Genomic DNA, 9,894 nt, shown 5'->3' with positions numbered 1-9,894 from the left:
GCGGTACGCAGCCACCTCCCTTCCCCTTGCTATCTAAATACTGGCAATGAAAATTTTCCACTATCGGGAATAGAAACAGTGTACCCTTGAGTGAAGCGCCAACACACAGGTGTGTGTGTGTGTGTGTGTTAGCGACCTCGGCTACGGAGGCAGGTCAAAGAAAAAGTGACGGGTAAAATATGGAAAAAAGGACAAGACATGTCTAAGATTATGAGTAAACATGTAAATGTGAGTATATCTGACGTAAGGACGATTATAAGGGTTCAAGTTGCTGGTTAACCACACTAGCACTCGACAAATCTTACTGTAGGACTCTGCAATAGCTACATGGCGTGTATGTAGAAAATAACACAATTAAGCATATTATGGAATATCAGTCTGAGAACTATCATAGAACCACAGCTGGAGGAGGAACAGTGTGGCTTCAGAAGTAACAGATTAACAATAGATCTAATTTTTAGCACCCGCACGTTGATGGAAAAGTACTGGGAGAAAGGCAAGAACCTGGTCATTGTATTCTTGGATATAGAAAAAGCCTATGATAGTGTTATAAGAGATAAGATCTCGGAATGCCTGAGGAACAAGAATGAGCCTGAAGGACTAATAAGAAAAATTCAGATGTTGTGCAAAGACTGTACTAGCTGTGTACAAATTGGGGAAAGACGATCATCATGGTTTGAGACCAAGAATGGAGTTCAGCAAGGAAGTGCACTGTCCCCACTACTATTCATCGCTGTTATGTATACTATAATCAAGAGCGTCAAGGAGAAGTCTGGCAAACCGAATGAATTTGCCTGTTGCAGCAGCTGATGTGCCTGCGCTAATTCGTCAAATACCATGTCGATCCATTGCCGGAGGATGTTGTGCTAACGAATAGCGTCAGTTGCAGTTCGAGCCCGGAATTAATGTTCCTGAAGCATGATGCAGCTAGGCAGCTCCGCAAATGGTCGGCGAAAAAACGAAATGTTGTATATACATGCGTAGAATGGGTTTGTCAATGTGCGCCACATGGAAAGTCCATGTAAAAATGAGTCCAGGAGCAAGTTGTACTGAAAGTTCAGCTGCGCCGAGGACGTTAATAATGGAGTTTCTCGCGGTGCACAATGTCGATTTATCTGGCGTTGTATTTGCTGGAGCTACTGCAGGGGTTATCACACTGGCCTCACCACCTGTGTCGATCAAAAAGTTATAGCCAAAGAAACCGTCCAATATGTAGAGGCGGCCGCCGGTAGTTGTCGTGGCAGACGCCGGCTGTTGCAACTTAAGGCGTGATGAGGAAGTCATGCGGTCCAGCTCGCCTAAACCGGACCGCGTGTGGAGTTTGTGTATGTGCAAGGCGCAGTGCAGCATCTCCAAACGTGGAGTGAAACCAGCACAGCAGGTACACTAGGTGGGGGCTGTTGGCTACTGTGCGTGTGCTGTCAGCTGCAATTCAGACGGAAGTTTAACGAGCCAGACGGTCCATACAGCCAAATCTGGCTTGAACGCGGCATCAACGAGGGCGCGAAGGCAGTGCCATAACTGATCCCGATTTCATGTCCGCCTTCCTTGAATTAACCTGCATTCAAGTAATTTACTGTTCAACAATCGCAGCGGCCGATGCAGCCAACGACGCCATTACGTGGCGATACTAACTTATGAAAAATTAGCGGAAGCGAAAAACCCGCCCGCTATTAACATAATATTAATTTTTCTCCACAGCCGCCCGACGTTGCAGAAAATACGTAGCTTTAAGATTCTTATTTTCAGTACCATAGCCGAGAGCCAGAGCCAGGGCTCCGACTACAATACAATGGTTAACGGAGGTAAGAAAAAAAAAATACTCTCGCGCGTGTGTGGGCCGCAATTGTAATTAATAACTAAAGATCTTTTGCTTTAAACTGAACTGACTAGCCGAGGAAATTAATATGAAAAGTTTATTCCAATGTTCAACTTGTATGCTCATGTTTCAAGATTCAGCGAGTCTAACATTCATTAACGTAACAAATAATTTAAGATTAATATTGTTAAAAAGGAGAACTTCACAAAAGCATTTAACCGTGAATCAATATTGAATGAAATATCATTTTTATTAAGGCCCACCACGTAAGTCGGCAACAATCAAAAAATAATAATAACAAGTAATAATATATTAAATTACGACGGCCGACGGACGCGAGAAGTTGTGGAAGCACTTGGAAGTGTGTTGGTAATGGCGGAAGGTCTATTGTGCGAAGTGAACAACACTGCCGATCGAAAAAATTTTCGCGGTGACGGAAAGAACGACGAACACAGTCTGGTGTCACCAATGTGGATATTACATATGGTAGTCATGTAGGCTACACTAGTAACAGTCAACCACGTAATGATTTGAGTGGATTTATGAACATGAGAACACAATAAAACACGACACTTTACAAAGCATGACGTGAAAAAGGTTAGAGAAATGAGAAAACCAAAGAAGTCGGTGTAGAGGAGAATATAAAACCAACGATTTTACTTTGCTGTGGTCGACAATCGCCACAACTGCAAATAATATTTATAAAAATTCGTTTGGAAAAATATTGAAAGAGATTTTTTGAACTTCTTATACGTTACTTGTGGATACATGGAAACAACAATTCCTAGTCTTACTGAAGGTAGCTAAAATACTCTCTCAACAATACGTGTGACTTCGTGGAGACAAATGTAGACTGAAAATGAAATCCCTGCTAAGTGCCCAAATGGAAAAAAGTTCGGTTTACTGTGAAAATGTGGGCTATGTGCCTAACGCTAGTCAATAAAAACTAGCCGCCTAGTGTTCGCTGTGGAACTAGTGCAAATATGCGCATACTTATTTAGTTTTGCCGTCGTGGTCCAAACGGGGAGATCCGTGTTCAAATCTCCCTCGTTCCCTATATTTTTTTTACAAAATTATAAACTGTCCATCCGGTCATTTGACGTGTCGGTTCACCGTATTCAGATTTGTGTCTGTGTCGTGGTGTATCGTCCGTTTGCAACAACGAGGTGTACGGGAGGATCCTCTGAAAGTACGTACCTCCTATTTATTCTACACAAGCGCCACATTTTATGACTCTTGCGTTCCGTTTGGAAGTTTCGACTTTTAAATTTCTTTGTTGTAATGTAGTTCACACCCATTTATTTGTTGTTTTCATTTCTGTGAGAGACCTATGAGGGATCTTCCTTGCTCTCACTATTCATCATATTTACTTGTAACAGTAATATATTCTTACCACATGACTCATATTCTACAACCAGTGTACATATAGTACTCGTATGACAATTGCCAAGGTAACAGAAGGAGAACAGACGCATCAACGACCGAACGAAAAGTTCATAATTTTGTGATTTTTTTTAAGAGTCACAACGTAAATTTGAACACAGATATTCCGCTTTGCAGTTCAACACCGTTCCGAGACAGCCACGACAGCATGCTTGTTACAATGCGCTCGATGTTGCATATCTTTAATTTGCGGCTTTCTCTGTTTCTATTTTGCTTCTTTTTTCACACTTTCTTCCTTTAATTTCCATCTTCATCAGTGTTCAGCTTTTGACGGGCTACCCAATGGACCATTTTCACGCTAAATCTGAGGGGGTTGTGATGGGGAGTTTCCCTTGTGAGTGATAGCATCACGCAACGTGTCTTCACTATAGTTAATTCAACATAACACTAAACTTTCAATGCCTGGTGAGACCTTTGATTTCGTCTGTCCACTACTACATGGATTTGACTATCAAAGTGATGATCCACGAGTTTCAGAAAATCGTCGTACTTGACGTTCTCTGGAACATTTCGGCACATAATTTGACAGAGGCGATACACGTTTGAACCAACGATGGGCAAAAAGTAAGCATTGTCCTCCCTTCCTATTATTTTGTAGGCGGCGAAGTGTGTCTCTAATTGTGTCCTATAGTCCGCCGGTTCTTCGTCTTGACTGTAGTATCGACGAAATTTTGTAGCAGCTACCAGCGGCAGTGCAGCTATTTTGGTAGTAATGATGTCAATTGGCTGACAGTGAGCTGCAGGCGTTCAATCTGCTACGCCAGAAACTGTGCAGGATTGGTTAGAGGCATTTTCTGTGGCTGTTCCGACATGTCGAAATATAGTAGGACATACACTTATACAACAGAACGAAATCGAGGCCAGGAATAAGTGTGCAACTCACACAAAGGGAGGCAGCTTATGTGACAGACAACCGATTTAGGCGCCAATTCTCGTCGCCATTTGTTACAAATGTCCGACCATAGCTATGAGTTCATTGATTTCTCTGGAAGAGTGCTTATTGGAACTACAACATATGAAATACTACTTCACTTTATTACACGAATGATAAAAAGACTTACTTAACTTGATATAATCCTTTGCCACAGGTGTGCTTGATAATATACAATTGTCATTGATTATCAAGGCATCAGTTTGTACAATAATTAACAAACTCTTCTATGGAAGTCAAAGTACAACATTTATAAAAGTACATTTTCATCTGAGACATGAATGAGACTTTAATCCTCTTTGATGATGGTGACTGCTTCAGCTGAGATCGCGCACTGGGGGCACAGTGCTTCCATGCCCAGCTCTATGTTAACCTCAGTGTGAGAACGCTGCTGTGTCTCTTCTTCAGCCTTTCCCATTCATCATTGTGGATTGCAGTGAGACACTGATAATGTCTGTCGTATTAATGTTTGTTGCTGTCTTTGGTGTGGCAATGTAATCTTTGGACAATACCACGTGCCTTTTCAAAATGGGAAGTGGTTCCAGTGATCAATTGCACAAAGCTGTTGTACAGACATTAACTGCAGACTTTCTTCAAAAAGAGATAACATGCAATTTTTTCAAACTTTGTTTGTGTTTGCATGTACACACCAGGTTTTCATGGTACTGCCACCACATGTCTCAGACATAAACAAAAAAACCGCAAGCTTCGATTTATTAATAAGATTCTAGGAAACAGTAGTTTGTCTTTGAAGATATTATTCACTTACCACTAGAACAGCCTATGCTGTTGAACTGTTGGACTCTAAAAATCTGAGCCACCCAACATAAGATGTAAAATGTACTCAAAAAACGGCAGCACGAAGAGTCGTAGCCGAATTGTCCTCATGGGATAATACACTGTTTGACAAAAAAAAAGTAAGCGCCCAGAAGGAGGGGTGTGGGAGGGGGGGGAGGAAACGAAATGAAAATTTATGGGTTGAGAAGGTATGTGATGGTGTTTCAGTAATCACAAAATGGATTCAAATCTACAAATAACTTGGTAGTATGAGCCCACTTATAAGTATGACTTTGCCGCCCCCTCTGGCCTTGATGTATGCACTGATTTGGCAGGGAAGGGTGTCATAAAGCCATTGTATCCTCTCCTGGGTCAAGCTGCTCCATAACTCTCATAACTGGCCCCCGATACCCTGGGCAGTGACACTGGGAAGGGGCTGAGGGTTGAGCTGGTCTCACACATGTTCCCTCAGGGACATACGTAGGTTGGAACTTAAATAATGGCAACACTGTTGTGGAGACACTATCCAATGGAATCTGCTATTGTAGCTGATAGCATACGTTGTTCGCATACCTACCTTACCTCCGAGAAAATGGACTCGCCTGTCCCACATCACCGGTGTGCGCACAATCGAGGGAAACACAATCACTTGTGAGCGAGCGGTCTAACGTAACGGTGCCACTGTTTTCGAAACACGAAGACCAGAGTTGGATCGAGATTGAATGTGCCCAGAGATCGCACAGCACGGCAGTATCATCAACGTCTTGAAGAGGTGTGTGGGGAATCGGCATTGCCGTGCAGAACAGTGGCATGTTGGGTAAAAGCCTTCAACGAATGTCGGCAAACTGGCAGACATGCATCGGGCAGGTCGTCCTAGCGTCTCTGAAGATGAAGTGCATGCTGTTGTCGCGTTAGTGGACAGTGATCCGCGCCATACAATTCGTGAGCTCGCACACGAAACCAGATTAGCGCATACGACTGTGCTTCGCATTCTGAAGGAATGCCTGGGCATGCGAAAAATTGCTTCACCATCGGTTCCGCATGACTTAACGGAAATGCAGAATGGATGCGTTACGACGCCGCGCAGGCGCACTTGGAGCGCTATGAGCGCAAAGGAGAGGCTTTCTTTACGCCGTATCGTATCTCTGAATGAGACATGGGCCACATCGTAGAGCCAAAACTGAAACGCCAATCCAACGAATAGCGTCATTATGGGTCGCTGCGAAAGTCGAAAGTGCGTCAGAGCCTCAGTATGGTGAAAGTCATTGCGATTCTCGTGTACGACTGTGATGGTGTTATCCTAACGCATTACGTTCCTCCACGGCAGACCGTCAATGCACAGTATGACTGTTGGTTTTTGGAGCATCACCTGCGGCCAGGTTTGCGAAAGAAGCGGCAACACCTTCTGTGCATCCCACCCATCATTCTGCACGACAATGGGCGGACGCATACAGGGAAAGCTGTGGCTGCTCTGTTCGGTCAATGGCACTGGGAAGTACTCCACCATCCACCATACTCTCCGGACTTAAGTCCTTGTAGCTTTGATTTGATTCCGAAGATGAAGGAACCAGTTCGTGGCAGTCGCTTCAGAACTGCTCCAGGGATTCGACAGGCAGTAGACCGCTCAATTCGCACCATCAACAGAACAGGCTCTGCTAACGGTATACTACGCCTTCCACATCGCTGGCAACGGGTTCTACACAACGCTGGTGACTACTTTGAAGGACAGTAACAGGTGCAAACATGTAACTCTTTTGTATCGGTTGTGAATAAATAGTTGCCACTATTTAAGTTCCAACCCTCGTATTTGGAGATCTTGGTGATCACTGCAGTTGCTCAGCATCACACATACAGTTTATACATACACATGACCTGAGAGAACGAGCATTGTCTGTTGAAACGTGGCACCACTGTCACGAGGTGGGTCACATGAGGAACAAGATGTCCGTGACGTACAATTGTGCCATCCGAGTGCTCTCAATCGCTATCAGCCATGGCCTGAACTCATACCCAGTCCTCCACACCATTCTGTAAGTAATTTTTCGCGAAATGCAAGTCGAATTTCTCCAGTTGTTCGCCAGTTACAGTTTTCAACGTTGTTCTTATACACTGACTGACAAAAATGTGAAGCACATGGTCGCATATCAATGTAACTTCATACATATACACATCACCGACACTTATATACACGGAAGGGCCAAAGAAACTGGTACACCTGCCTAATATCGTGTAGGGTCATCGCGAGCATGGAGAAGTGCAACAACACGATGTGGCATGCCTGAGGTAGAGTTGGAGAGAGCTGACACCATGAATCCTGCAGGGATGTCCATAAATCCGTAAGAGTATGAGGGGGTGGAGATCTCTTCCGAAAAGCACGTTGCAAGGCATCACAAATATGCTCAATAATGTTCATGTTTGGTTAGTTTGGTGGGTTAGCGGAAGTGTTTAAACTCAGAAGAGTGTTCCTGGAGTTACTCGGTAGCAATTCTGAACGTGTGGGGTATCGTATTGTCCTGCTGGAATTGCCTAAGTCCGTCACAATGCGCAATAGACATGAATGGATGCAGGTGATCAGACAGGATGCTTACGTACGTGTCACCTGTCAGAGTCGTATCCAACTGCACATGCCCCACACCATTACAGAGCCTCCAACAGCTTGAACAGTCCACTACTGATATGCAGGGTACATTGATTCGTGACGTTGTCTTCATACCCGTACAGACTGAAATCTGCAGCATTTTGCGGAAGGGTTGCGCTTCTGTCGTCGTTTGTCCTGTTCTTGCACGATCTTTTTCAAAAGTGGTGCAAATGGCTCTAAGCACTATGGGACTTAACATATGAGGCCATCAGTCCCCTGGACTTAGAACTACGTAAACCTAACTAACCTAAGGACATCAGACAAATCCATGCCCGAGGCAGGATTCGAACCTGCGACCGTAGTAGCCGCGTGGTTCCGGACTGAGCGCCTAGGACCGCTCGGCCAGATCTTTTTCCGGCCGCAGCGATGTCGGAGATATGATGTTTTACGGGAGTACTGATATTCACTGTACACTTGTGAAGTGCTCGTACCGGAAAATCCTCACTTCATCTCTACCTCGGAGGTGCTGTGTCCCATCGCTAGTGCGCCGTCTGCAACACCACGTTCAAACTTACTTAAATCTTGATAACCTGCCATTGTAGCAGCAGTAACCGATCTAGCGACTGCGCCAAACACTTGCTGTCTTATATAGGCGTTGCCGACCGCAGCGCCTTATTCTGAATGTTTACATATCTCTGTATTTGAATACGCATGCCTATACCATTTTCTTTGGCGCTTCAGTGTAAATGATTAAGAGTTGCGATTCTCTGTGACAGGTACAGCTCCCACAAGAGTGCAACAGTGTTGTACCTGTTTAGTGTTGTTAGAAGGCCTGATCATGTATATTAGGGGTGTGAACAGTGTCAGATGTTGATTGATAAGTGTGAAGGACAGGTAAATATCACGTACATGAGTGAGACACTTTTATAAGCACCTGACAGAGTTTGAAATGGGCCTCATTGTGTTCCTCCATTTGGTCAGCTAGTCAAACCACGCAATATCCAGATGTGTGCGCCATCTAGATTTGACAGTGGTCAAGATGTTGGGCTGCATGGTAACGCAAGGGCAAACATAACCGTCGTCAAGGTTCCCGTCGTCCATGTCTTACGACCACAAGGGAGTGTTGCCTTATTGTGCACCAAGTAACAAGTGTGGTGACAGCACTGAACATGGACGACACTAATGCACTCTGGTTGCCGTTCTACCTGTCACAGAAAATTTCAGCTCTATCCATTTACATACCCACCAACGGTTAGTACATGCACGAAGTCACATTGACATGTGACCATGTCTTCCGGCGCTCCACTTTCGTTGCCAGTCAGTATATGACGACAATGCTGAAAGTCGTAGGTAGCGAACACTTGGAAAAATTCGACTTGCATCTCGCGAAAAACCTACAGAATTGTCTGGGAAGCCATATCGTATGAATTCAGGTCATGACTGGTAGTGATTGAGGGAACTGTGACGGCACAACGGTACTTCACGGACATGTTGCGTCCTCATGTTGCGCATCATGCGTCAGTATTGTGGTGCCATGTTTCAACAGGGTAGCGCTCGTTAAGATATGGCGACGGTGTGCGTGGTCTATATGCAGCTATGGTCTAAACATGAGGGGAAAGAATCTAGTCTTCACGTCAGTGTATTTTTCCTTAAAAGTCCCCTAAACACGTCTTAAAATGTTTATTAATATCTGCTGGCATATCGTTTGCATTCTCTTATAGTTAAGTACAAATGTTCAAATCACAATATGATTTTCACTCTTTCGTTCGCCTTTGAAACCACGGCGAGAGTCATTCGCAGTGTTGCCAACTCTAAAAAACCCGAGTCGCTAGATTCAATATCAAAAGTCACTATAAAGTCGCTAAAACTGATTTTACTAGGGGTGTATTGAAAATTGCGTACTGTGAATGGTGCAATAAGCCAGTGGGGGGGGGGGGGGGGCTAATAAAATATTAATAAAAATTGTCTCATACGCAATTGCTATATTGTCTAAATTAAATGACGCATCGCTTGCAACAACATACATATAAAATACGCTAACGTTTAATTAAACATATTATCATAATTTACGCAACACATAAATTGTTGTTTCATTCACAGTAGTCAAATATACTAGAAATACACAACTATATTTGTAACAAAAGAAAGCAAGAACTCAGCCGGCCGCGGTGGTCTAGCGGTTCAGGCGCTCAGTCCGGAACCGCGGGACTGCTACGGTCGCAGGTTCGAATCCTGCCTCGGGCATGGATGTGTGTGATGTCCTTAGGTTAGTTAGGTTTAAGTAGTTCTAAGTTCTAGGGGACTGATGACCACAGATGTTAAGTCCCATAGTGCTCAGAGCCATTT

This window comes from Schistocerca piceifrons, chromosome 2, assembly GCF_021461385.2.
Source record: "Schistocerca piceifrons isolate TAMUIC-IGC-003096 chromosome 2, iqSchPice1.1, whole genome shotgun sequence".
Classification (NCBI taxonomy): domain Eukaryota; kingdom Metazoa; phylum Arthropoda; class Insecta; order Orthoptera; family Acrididae; genus Schistocerca; species Schistocerca piceifrons.
Note: the sequence above shows the minus strand (reverse complement) of the source record.